This window comes from Crocuta crocuta, unplaced genomic scaffold (assembly GCF_008692635.1).
Source record: "Crocuta crocuta isolate KB4526 unplaced genomic scaffold, BGI_CrCroc_1.0 scaffold118, whole genome shotgun sequence".
In the NCBI taxonomy this organism is placed as follows: Eukaryota; Metazoa; Chordata; class Mammalia; order Carnivora; family Hyaenidae; genus Crocuta; species Crocuta crocuta.
Window position 1 is genome coordinate 9,678,805 of NW_027551558.1, and position 13,069 is coordinate 9,691,873.

General features: G+C 53.2%; 1 pseudogene; it reads right to left on the reverse strand.

Annotated features, from left to right (window-relative positions):
* Window positions 1-6,717: 6,717 nt before the first annotated feature.
* Window positions 6,718-12,800, reverse strand: LOC144219235 (mitochondrial import inner membrane translocase subunit TIM14 pseudogene; annotated as a pseudogene).
* Window positions 12,801-13,069: the final 269 nt, after the last annotated feature.

Below are 13,069 nucleotides of genomic sequence, written 5' to 3' on the forward strand. Positions count from 1 at the left end.
CTGTGGGAAGCCTCGGTGATTAATGGGTGATGAAAACCAGACTCTGTCAGGATGGGGGTGGGAACAGAGAGGCGGAGAGAGGCCGTCTGTTTTATGCTTGGCTCAGCTTTGCGCCCACAGCCCGGGGGGAGGAGGGCGGAGGCAGCTGAGGGCAGCGCCTGGCCCCAGCCTCGGCATCCCAGCCTGGGCAGCGGCCCCACTTCACCGAGGCCCACCTCGGAGGGCTTCACCTCCTCCAGCCTCTGCCCCGGAAGGGAGCCCTGTGAGGGGACAGCTTTGCCCCTAACCCCCCAGGATGTGCGTGGCAGGGGTGGGGGGCCCCGAACACCCTGCCGCCCAGAGCCCCCCAGGGTGTCCTCCTCCTGAGCAGAAAGAACGGTCACCCCACTTCTCCATCTCTTCATCTTTCTTCCTGCTGTGGGGCTGAGGGTCCTGGGCCCAGACCCTGAGGCCCCTCTCACCTCTCACCCCTGAACACATGACAACCCCATACACCATTCTCAGGACCTGCTCAGCTCAGCCCTCACTATGGAAACTTTGAAAAGTTTAAATGGAGCAGATTCTCCCCCCAGAGATTCCTTGACAGCAAAACTACATCTAAAGAGGATTTAGATCAAATCTCCAAACTCTCAACGTGCAGTTGAGAGAAACCAAGCTGGAGGAAGCCTTGTGCGGCCACTTCTCAGAGTCCCCACCCCACAGACATCCGCAGGGACCCGGCAACACCTCCCACGCCACCCCAAACTGTCCCCCTTCTGCCGGTCTGCCCCATGAACTGGGATTCCACCATGAGATCCGTCCCCAAGGTGAGGGATTACCCTCCCTCCTGAATACTGAACTCTGAGAGTTTTCCAAAGGCTTCCCAGCGTGCCCACCCCCAGGGCCCTGGGCTCTGGCCAAGCGGCACCCGAAAGAAGGAAACGGGATACCGATCGAGGAAGTGGCTTTGAGAAGGTGGAGCACACAGGCGAACTTTGCTGACGGATGAGTTTTGCCGCTGGCTGGCCAGGCCTGCCTGTCATCGGGATAAGAGTTATTTTCGAGTTGTCAAAAAACTATTTCCAGGGGAGCTGTTGTGTTGCGGTTAAGGCAGGCAGAGAAGGAAAGCAACGTTTACTTCTTCCTTCTGGCCTATTAGGCACCTCGTAGGTATCTCTGCTGGCCTGCTGTGTCTCACAACTGTCTTTCTGCAGAAACCAAGGCCTGGACGTTGCCCTGCCCCCCCACCCCCCACCCCTGCCCCGGCGGGTCAGTGACAGAGCTGAGATCCCAGGTCTGTCGGACACAAACCCCCTCCTTTCAAAGCCCCACCCCGCCAGCGGCTGTGGGGAAAACACTGGACACCGTCTGGGAAGAATCAGAGATTTCCAGAAAAGGCCTCCCGTGGAAATGAAAAAAAGCTTCATTAGCGCTCTTTAATTAACAAAGCAGAAACATAACCTTCCTCCTTGCAAATATTTCTGGCCTCCCAGGGGGACCTGACTATGTGTCCAACAAATGATTAAGAAAGCAAGTGTAGAATTGAAGACTCCCCACACCCGCCAGAGAATGCTTTTTTAGGGGGGTGGGGAAGGGCACCGCCAAACTTCCCTGCTCCTTGCATCCCAGCCCCTGTCTCTTGCCTTGACAGAGCCCAGACTTGTCATCTGAGAAGAAGGGGGAATGGGAGGTCACTGCCCTGCTCTGGTTTCTGCCCAGAGCTCTGCTCTTATGTAGGGGACGCGGGGCCGGGGACGCAGGGCCGGGACAGTTTTGCAGCCAGCAGGCCGTGCCGTGGAAGGAGCCGCTGGGCGATTCTCATAAAGGGGCGCGTAAGAAGCAGCCCTCTCTCTCTGCCCCGGGTGGGAAGACAAGACACCATCGGCCAAGGCCAAGGCAGAGTGCCCGAGGTTCAGCTGGGCTCAGACCTGAGCTCCGGTCTGGACACGTGCAAACAGAGCAGCTCACCCAGCCCGCCCTGTCTGCAGAAGGGAGTCATTGTAACCCTCCTCACAGACCTTCTTGGAGGAAACGAGAAAGTGGGAGCGTTATTCATTCTCGACTGCTTCATAAATTATCGCAAAGTTAGCGGCTTAAAACAACACCCATTTATTATCTCCCAGTTCCGAGGGTCAGAAGCGGGGGTGGGCTCGACTGGATTCTCGGCTCAGGGTCTCACAAGGTCAAAATCAAGGCTTGTGTCCAGAAGCTCTGAGAAGGCATCTGCTCTCAAGTTCATTCAGGTTCTAACAGGGCTCTGCTCCTGCGGTCGTAGGACTGAGGGAGATACTGCCGCCTCGCGGGTCGTCCCCTGAGTCCCTCTCGGCAACTAGAAGCCGTTCTCCAGGTCACTTCCCTTCCACGTTGTCCCCTGCATCTTCACGTCATCAACAGTACATGGAATCCCCTCTTATTCTTAAAATCCCTGACCTCCTCTCCTGCCACCAGCCAGAGAAAGCTCTCTGCTTCTAAGGGTTTGCGTGATTAGATTAAGCACACCCTCAGATAATCTCCCTTTTGCTTAACCCAAAGTCAAGTGATTCAGAACCTTAATTAGGTTTTTAAATCCCTTTGCCATATAATGTTACAGAATTGGGCGCTTGATATTTCATCATATTCAGGGATTAGGGTGGGAGACTGGGGTGGGTGGTGTTCTCTCTGCCGCAAGGACCAAGGGCACTTTGGTGTTTTTGGCTAAGTGCTGGCCTAGACTCTTATCACAGGGTTTCCTTACTTCTGCCCCCGGTACTCGGAGGAAAGAATGGCACCCGGCTGGGTGGTCTTTGCCTCCTCCTCCTCTTGGCCAGCATCAGGGGGCTTTTCAGGACCTGAGGGGGGATTCGGGCTTCAGGACCTCTGGGACTTTGACGGTGTCCATCACCTTCTCCCTTCTGGAGTTTCAGGCACCCTGTGCTACTGAGTACCATGCCCGGGCTCTGCCCGTCCCTTCACACGGTCTCAGCTCTGCACCGTCCAGGTGATCTGTGGCGGCACCGACACTCGCCTCCCCTCTGCCCACCAGAATCTTCTGTCTACCACTCCTCACTCCCTTAATCTGCTCCTCCGTCTCCTTTATCCCAGTGGCTGCCTTCCAGACCGTCTTTCCCAGGCCTTACTACACGGGCAGGAGGGAGTCTGTTTTGTACCCTCCGTATTCCCAACCCCCGGTCCAAAGCCAGGAGGGTAGCAGACACTCTGCAAACATTTGTTGTGGTCTCTCTGGGTTCAAGTATCTGTGGGGTCCATTTTCTAAACCCAGCACTCACCAAACCCAACACTCATGCTTGCAGCAAATGAACCCCATGTCACACTCTCCCTCAGCCCAAGGGCAGTGACCAAAATGGGGGGCAGAGCATGTGGGACCCTCAGAATGAAATGCCACCACCAGAAACTGTTCTGTCTCTCTCTCTCTCTCTCTCTCTCTCACACACTCACACACACACACACACACACACACACACACACACACACACGCACATCCCAGAAACTGCATCCCCCTTGGCTCATGGCTGACAGGTCAAGAGTCACCACCCACAGGCCTCCAGCTATCACCAGACCTGGGCCTCAGCTCCGTGATCTCCCTAGGAGTTTGCTTGTGCTGGCCTTAATCTTTTTTCATTCCACCCCTGAATCTGGGCCTGTGTTCTCATCCCCCAGGGACCCACCCACTTCCTCTTGGGATTCCAGCCGAGGACAGTGTGGTTTGAAGAACGTTCTAATCCCAGCCCCAAAGCTCTGAGAGAAAAAATGACTAAAAGCCCTGGAATGTGGAGCCTGCTGCTTCCTGCAAAGCATGTTGAATGAAACACGTAACCAACAGCTGCAGCGCAGAGAATGGAAACTCTGAGGGACGTCATGGCTCCAGGTCCTCAAATAGCAGGGTTGTGAAGAGAACAAGCCCTTTATTTCGGCCCAGCTCGGATGCCCTCGGCACCAGCTCCTTCCAGGAACCAGGCCCATCGTGCCAAGGATGTGTTCCTGTGGCTCACTGTTTCTGAACACTTTGTGCCCCCCCCACCTAAGCCCTGGATTCTTTGTTGGGGCTGGAAAGAACCCCCTCCCACTCACCAGCCCCCAGTGCGTCTAGGACCCCACAGCCCAGCCACTGTGCCCTCTCCGGAGCAGGAGGCTAGAACATTCTCCGGCCCAGGCCCGGCCTGACGGTGCCCACCAGCTCATGCAAAGCGCTGGGAGAGGGCCACCCCCGGCTGCCGTCAGGGTGGACTTGGGGTGGAGAGGGAAGGGCAGACAGTTCCAAGGGGAATAAAAGTCCCTGGCAGTTAGAGAGGTCCTTCCGACAGAGCACTCCTGCATGAAAGGAGGTGACACTAACATTTTTTTTCATCTTCTTTATGGAGATGTAGCACACACACCCAGCAAAGCAGTGATTTTAGAGATATGGTTCAAGGGGCAGGGACATAGACGTCAGGGTCAGGGACAGGAGCGACGGGAGGAGAATCAGAGGATCATGGGCGTGTCTTGAACCCACCCCTAGAGGCTGAGTAGTAACACAGCTGGGAAGCGACAGAATGGAGGTCTGAACCCAGGCATTCGGATTCCAGATCCCCATCCTTAACTGCTAGTCTACACCACCTGCTATACTCGTAGACGCGGCAGCTGATGGCGCAAGCTCCAGGAGTGGGTCCTCTGTCCTGGGAAAGCTCCCGGCTGGCTTCTCGGTACTCAGCGTGCCCCCATCCTAGACGCAGGGGCTGCCAGACGTAAAACAAATGAGCAAATCAGAAGAGCGGCAGCGACCTCTTCTCAAGGCCTTCTCTCCTCCCTGAGATAGTTTTATTCCCTGTGGCCACCGGCGCCTCGGTGTGGTTTCCGTTTCACTCTCGCCACAGTCCAGGACACCTCCCTGTCCACTCACTCCTGTGCACTTGACCTTGCTAGATGTGTTCCCATGAGGGCAGGAGGAGTGTCCCTTGACATTTCAAGAATATCTGCCAGGCTTTTTGGTGGAAGGCCTGCAGATTACTCATCAAAGAAGATGAGGCTTCTGTTGACATTACCAGGCCATGGTGTTTTCCTAAATTTTCTTTAAGGATTGACTTTCTATGGATTTCAACACACAAAGATTAAAAATTACATTTTTGGTCACGAGCACTTAAAGTTCTAGAAAGAGCTTGCATGATAGACCAACATTTCCAATATAAATCTTGTCGGATATAATGCTTCATATTCTGAATGACACCTTTGTGCAGAGGACAAATCAGCCAAGATACAAAGGGTGGGCAGGTAGGACCGCCATGAATGGTTATGTAGTCTGTGCACTGCACCAAGGGCCCTGGCCAAGGAAATGAGTGGAACAGGGCTTGAAATCCAGCCCCACATTCCACCGACCAAACCGTTCACCCTGGTGAGGGACTATATCTGCCTGGAGGAAAGAACAGCTTTTTCTAATTTGTCTGTCCAGAGGGGCATCTTTTTCTTTTCTCTCTATCTTTTTTGTAATGTTTATTTATTTTTGAGAGAAAGAGAGACAGAGAGACAGAGTGTGAGTGGGGGAGGGGCAGAGAGAGAGAGGGAGACACAGAATCTGAAGCAGGCTCCAGGCTCTGAGCTGTCAGTACAGAGCCTGACGCGGGCTTCTAACCCACAAACCATGAGATTGTGACGTGAGCCGAAGTCGGACGCTTAACCAACTGAGCCACCCAGGTGCCCCCTCTTTTTTTTTTTTTTTAATGTTGCGTTTATTTTCGAGAGAGTGCAAGTAGGAGAGGGGCAGAGAGAGAGGGACAGAGGATCCCAAGCAGATTCAGCACTGATAGCAGCAAGCCTGATGCGGGTCTAGAACCCACGAACTAGGAGATCATGACCTGAGCCAAAGTTGGACACCCAACCAACTGAGCCAGCCAGGTGCCCTAGAGCAGCGCCTTTTTCTAACTCAACAAAGACACCATATGTATTAGAAGCCGCACTAGGGAACCACTGGAAGATATAATAAAATATTCTAGTAAGCTGCTCCATAGGACAAGTAATAGCCATCAACTCTGACAAATAACGATAATAAATTTATTAAATTTCAAGAAAGGATTGAGCAACTTAAGCCTCAGGAAAGGCCAGAGGCAGGACAGTTCCAAGGACCTAAGCCTCTAGCGTCCGTGAAGCTCTTCCATGGAGCACGCCCCTCAAAACTGTGCCATCCCCACAGCTGCCAGTCTCCACCTCTCCATTCAAAATCCCAGAAGCTTGACAGAAAGAACCTGACTGACCCAGCTGGATTCCGCTACTCCCTCCGCACCCATGAGCTGTGGCCAGAGGTGGGAAGAGTCATCTTAAATAATCTATACCATAGATTCCGTTGTTGGGCTCCTCACCATATTAGGGGCTCCCAGAGCCCAGGGCTTAACTTTGGGCCATCTTCAAGTTGGGCGTGACTTCAAAGAGTGACCCTGGCTTTGACTTTTCCTTCTGTCTGGACCTCAGGTGCACAAGTTGAGCCAGTCACTCTCTGAATGTAACACTCGCATGGCTGCTCCTTCTGCACAAAGGCCCTCCCCTTTCGTTTTATCCCTCTGTTCCTCATTCACGACCTCAGAGTCCCCCACCCCCAAAGGCAACCATGTTAATGTGTTTATATGTAGCCCTCTAAAACATACGTTGCCATTCTGTGTACATGTTTTTTTAGTTTAGAATGGTTTTTTTCTTTTAGCTTTAAGGTACCTTACTATAAAAGGCTGGTACTCATAAATAAATGAATAAGAACTTAAAACTCATCACACGTTTACTTCATTTTTTAGCCTGGCCTTCTGGTAAATCTTTAGCTTTATTGATTTGGGCTGCTATCTAAAGAGATTCTCCCCAGTCTGGGTGATTGGACAACATCATTTGTCAATAAGCATCGCCTTTTCCCCTTATTGGCGGTACGGCTAATGGTTAGTATCAATGCTGCTTCCCACTTGGTGATGTAGGGTTCAAGCCCGCCTCTGTGATAGCCACCACTGAAGGCAGATCTTGGTAGATTTTGAAAAATGTGTTTTACTTGAGGCGCCACATGCTCTGTGGCTTGCAAAAGAGCACAGCCTGCACACCCCTACAGCTGCAGTGGCCAGTCCACTGTCCCGGCCACGGCTTCAGCTCGGTTCTCTGGCCTCCACCGAGAGCACATTCATCCTGACCCAGAGGCTGCAGCCACCAACTCCACGCCTCTACCAGAAAGTGACGCAGCCACCACCAGCTTGTACTGTGTTCTTTTTAGTTTATATACGTGACACAGTGCAGTAGATATTATTCTGTTTCTTGCCTTCTCAGTCAGTACTATGTTTTTTTAAGTTTATTTATTTGGAGAGAGTGCGTGTATGGGCACGCACATGCACACGTGCAAGTCGGGGAGGGGCAAAGAGAGAAAGAATAGCAAGCAGGTTCCACGCTGTCAGCACACAGCCCAGCGAGGGGCTGGAACTCACGAACTATGAGATCATGACCTGAGCTGAAGTCTGACGCTTAACCCCCTGAGCCACCCAGGCACCCCAGCACTACATTTTTAAGTTCCACCCATATTGCCAGGTGTACACCTAGTTGCCGTGCATCCACCCCATTTAACCTATCCCATTCCTCCGGTGAGGTGGAGGAGAGAGGAGCAAACTCAGGAGGTGGTTAGGATCAGCCTTGACCTCTAAACGCTATCCCAAGAGAGAGATGCATCAATGCCCCTCCATAACCATATACATGTGCACACATGTACACACACATACACACACCAAACTTCAGCTGGTGCCCCAGCAAGTGGGAGTGGGAGCAAGCAAGCTGGGAGTTCTATCAAAGGAGGATTGTTTCAGACCTCTGCTTTTATATCTAAGTCCTTGCCTCCTCTAGGAAGCCTGCCCTGACCACTTCATTCCATGCAGGTCTCTCCCCACTCTGGGGACCATGAATCTCATTTAATCATCCGCTCATCAATTCTAGTCTTTCTATTGCTACCTCCCCATCTCTTGTCCTTTTTGCCTGTCTAGGCCTGACCCTGAAGAAATGAGGGCAGGGAGTGGGAAGCTGAACAGTGATTTCCTTAGCTCAGGCCCTACTCTCTCTGTTTTAGAGACATATCATCCTTATGGTATGGGCAGCCACTGCCCAAACCCTTAGGTTTGGGTTCCTAGGGTGAGCATCCCCAAAAGAGAGAGAGCCAGGTAGAAGGTATATGACTTAGCATCCCAAATCATCACTTCTGCCGTACTCTATTGGCCAGAGCAGTCACAACCCCCCCAGCCCAGATCCAATGAGAGAAAACAGACCCCACAGCTCAGTAGAAGGAAGGTCAATCACATGGCAAGAAGAGCCTGTGGGAGGGAATCTATATTTTGGTGCAGCCATCTTTGGAGAATTCAATCACCACGGTATGTGTTGAAGGTGGAGAGACAACAACAGATGGACAGGCATCCAATATTGCTCAAATACAATATGTAAAATGGCGGCAGCCAGATGATACAAGGCTACCGGGATAGATCAGCTCAGGTTCTGGAGGGTCTTAAAAACCACGTGTAGGAGAATGCTTACCGGCAAAGGGGGACTTTGGAGGCCGAGGACTCCTGCCCCCTCATTCCCAGGACCCAGAACCTCCTCTGTGCTGGATCAGAAAATATCTAAGGCTCTCTATGACTGGCTGAAGCAAAGGGACTCTCAGGGTTGGTCTGTGCCCTTGGAATAAGCGTCAAGGATAGCCCGACACCACCCCCCACCCGTGTGTCCCTGTGTGTGTATGTGTATATGTGTCCACACCTACCTGACCAAGCCCAGTCTCTTGGCTCCAGAGTCCCATGGATGCTGCTGCTTGGGTAGCAGGCGGAGACTCTTCAGTAATGCCCTTCTATATTCATTCTAAATGGTATGGACAGAGCAAGACCCACACTTCTCTCCCTCTCTCTCTCTCTCTCTCTCTCTCTCTCTCTCTCACACACACACACACACACACACACACACACACATGCCCACTAGGTGTAAGCCAAGGGGACAGCATCATATCAAGGAGAGAGTCTTGGGTAATCATCTGGTCTCTGCCCGACGAGCTAGGGGCCTTGGAGAAATCATATTTACCCTGCTGGAACTTGGAGGCAAGTGCAAGAATTGCACTAGACAGGCGTTTTCCCCAACCGTGGTCACTGGACATAAGCAATTAAATTCACCTGGCTTGAAAACTACAATGAGCTGTCACCTCATACTCACCAGAAGGGCTAAAATGAAGAAGATGAGGCAATACCAAGTGCTGCCAAGGATACAGAGCAACTGGAACTCCCATACTTTGTTGGGGGGGTTGCAAAATTGTATGCCCACCTTAGAAAACGGTTTGGTGAGTGGCCACTAAAGCTAAACACCTTCCCTATGACCCAGCAATCCCACTCCTAGATATTTACGCCAAAGACGTAAAACATACGTCCACAAAAGGCACTTGACTTGTACAAAATGATCATGGTAGCCTTATTTACAACAACCCCAGACTGGAAGGAGTCCAGGTGTTCAACAGGTGAACAGATACGTAAGAGACTACTGATGCACGCAACATGGGTGGGCCTCAAAGACATTTATGCCGAGGGAGAGAAGTCAGAAACAAGAGTCTCTGCCATAGGACTCAACGTATCACGAAGTTTCATAAAATGATGATAGAAGTCAGAACAGTGGTTGCTTTGGGGGTGTGGGGAGACTGGAAAGAGGATCCATGGAACTTTCTGGAATGACAGAATGGCTCTATACCCTCGTGCGATGTGGGTTACACAGATGCATACATTTGTCAAAATGCATGAACCTGCACATATAATACCTGTGCGTTTCACTGTTATACTTTAATTTAAAAAATCATCTAGAGGGCCTGTTAAAATGCAGCCTGGACACCCCAGACCAACAGAGTCAGGGAGTCCTCTGGAGCGGGGCCCAGAAATCTGCATTCACAGCCTCCAGCTTTGGCGCGAGCATTAGATTGGAGACCCATGTCCCCAGGGGCGCCTTCCCCCCACCCCGCTCCCCCGGCCGCCCANCCTCTCTGCCCAGTCGCCCCGGGTAACCAAGAACGGGCTTGAAAACCCTCAAAGTGCAGCCGCCCGGGGAGCACCGTCCACAGTGTCAGCGAGACAAGGGCAAATACAAAATGCGGGGTAATTGGCGGTTTTCTAATTCTCGGCCCTTTGTGCGGCGGCGCGGANGGCCCCGGACAAAGGCGCCCATTCACCCCGCCGCTCCTCCCCCCGGGGATATTGTTATTTCTAAAAACTGCAGCCAGCTGGGCCGCAGAGAAACGTCAGCTCTGTGGGAGAGTGAGCGGCCAGGCCCGGAGGAGAGAGGGAGCTCTGTCTCGGCGCCCCGCGCCCCGAGCGGGATTAGAGCCGGCCAGCGAGTCCGGGGTGGGCAGGGGGCCCGGGGTCTTTTCTGAAGTCTGCACAAGTCCTCAGAAAGCCTCGCCATTTCCATGGGGCCCTGAGCAGAGCGCCATGGAAATGGTAATGGATGCATTGAGGCTGCTTCTTAGGGACGGAGAAGCGGGCGCATTCAGGCCACCCTGACCATGGCACATCTCCAGGGTGGGAGGGGCGCGCGGACAGCCCACGGGTGGGAAGCCGGGGCGCCCCCACCCGCACCGGGCCTTCCGGGGCGGCGGGCAGAACGAGTTCAGGAATACAGGCCTGGGTCTGGGTCTGGGTCTGTGGAGCCTGGGGGCGAGTCAGGGATGGGGAGGCGAAGACCCTGCAGTCACCTGATTTCTGCTCGGAGGACTACCTGGGAAGCTTGTGCAAAACGGTACCTGCGCGGACATCAGGCTCTCAAAGTCTGGGCTGGGGCTTATCTTCCTGAGCCTCCAAGCGCCTCTGAAGCTCACTCACATCCGGTCACCCCTCAGCACTGCCCCGGGGAGGCGGTACAGGTGCCCCACTTCCCCTTTCACAGAGCGGGGAGACAGGCCCGAGGAGGTAAACTGAGCTGCCCACGGCAACAGAACAGAGCTGGCACTGGGAGTGTTGGGTGCAAAAGCACAACAGGAGGGAGAGGCCGCTGGAAGGGGGGCTTCGCCTCTTTGCCAGAGCACTTCTTGACGGCGCAGGTCCGCTCTGTTCTCTCCCTTCCCAGGCCCCTCCTTGCGTGGGATCTGCCTAGTGAAATGCCTCTAGCATGTTCTGTTTCATGGGTTCACTGGGGTTTCTCCAAGCCGCCCCATCAGAGGCACGCTTGAGTGCAGGTCCAGAGATCACACTGCTTTGTGTCCGGGCCAGTGCCGTTGGAGCTCGGGCCAGGGCTCGCTGGATGTGAACAGCATCTCATGACTCCAGGGTCCTGTCCTTCAGGCCGTGTTCCCCTTCAAAGTCCGGTTCCCTCCCCAGGCCCAGCGGAGGGCCCGGGCCAGGGTCAGCAGTGCTGGGCTTCACCTTTGCCACTGCACCCAAAGAAACGGGCACCCATTCACTCTTCTTCCCAGGGCTGGGAGCAGTCATGAACAGCCACCGTGGATTTCCAAAACCTCAGCGTCCTGAACACCTCCCAGAACAAGCAGGGGCCTTTCCAAAACGCGGCCCAGCCCAGCCCATCTCATGGAGACGTTCTGTCCCTCAGCTGTACTCTGGAAAATGCTCCCTCGGCCCAATGCTGCCGGTCCTGAGCAGGACCACAGGCCCCAGAGCCAGGCCAGGCCGCGGCACCTCCTCCCACAAATAAGGGAAAGGAAGCCTCCTGTTTTCAGAGGAGCCCAGGCTGGCATCCGAGGCCCAGAGAGGGTGCCCAACCAAGCTCACTCTGCCTCGACCAGGCCCTGCGGGACACCAGAAAGTCAGAGTCATGTATCTGTGGGTGGGAGCATGTACAGAAAACTCAAGAACAAAGTGAAGGGAACGAGAGTGGTTCAGCCAAGGCCTGGTCAGGACTCTGAGGCGGCGGATCGGCTGTGTGGTGGCAGGCCAACTCGGGCATGACCACATGAGGCCGGCAGACTTTTCCGCAGGGGACCCCACAACCTGGGCAGCCCCCAACTCCAGACGGCCAGCACGACCTCAGGTAGAGAAACAGGCTCGCTATCTGCCATTAAATAAACTTTATTTAGGGTCTGGAGTGATCTGATGGTGTTTGGAAATGAGAGGAAGGCTCGGCTACAAGGAAACCAACGATGTCAAATAATGTCCTTGAAAAAAATAAGATAAAACCAGAGAGGAAGGCAAACTGTAAGAGACTCTTAAATACAGAGAACAAACTGAGGCCTGCTGGAGGGGAGGTGGGGGGGGGGATGGGCGAAATGGGTGACGGGCACTGAGGAGGTCACTTGTTGGGAGGAGCACTGGGTGTCGTTTGTAAGTGATGAATCACTGGGTTCTACTCGCTGTATGTTAACGGACACAATGTCCTTGAAATACACACTGAAATATTTAAGGGCAAGGGAGCAAAAATGTCTCCGACTTGTTCTCGAATGATTCCACAAGATGTACTTAGGAAAGGCTTACAGAAATTACTTGTAATATCTTTACGATTTCTCTCAAGTGTGAGATTAAAAAACAAATAGCCAGACGCGTGCACACGCGCACACACACAACGCAGCATCGATATTCCAAATCCTGTACCCAGGGATGGGACTCGACTCCCCTGCAGTCCCCTACTCCCACTCGTGCACATTACAAGCGGCTTTCATGACCTTCTTTTATAGCAGTTTGTGAACCCAAGTTGGTTTGAAAGTCCTCACGGGTAAGGCCTGTGTTGTTAGCACTGTGCTTCGTAAACAGTAAGTACTCAAACAAACCTGGCGTCTTCCCATTGGCCATGGAAGGCTTCCAGCTCTGAGTGAAACGGAAGAAGGAGAACTGGATGGACGGTAGTGGAGAGGAGGACCCGAGAAAGATGGTCGAGTCCATACAGACTTGCCAGTACACTCATGTCGGAACTGATGATGTTGTTCAAGTCAGACCCTCCCCTGATCAGATTCTTCCGTCCTTTCTTCCACAAAGCTTGGAAAGTAACTCGGCCCCAGTTACTTAGGTGGAAAAGTGGGGCTGCCCGCCCCCAGGGTCCACCCAGAGCACTTACAGGCATACACAGCCTGAACCTGACCGTGCCTGCTTGGATGCGTGGTTACCGGGGCCGATAATGTATTTATTTAAACTTCATCTGGTTCTTTAAGCGT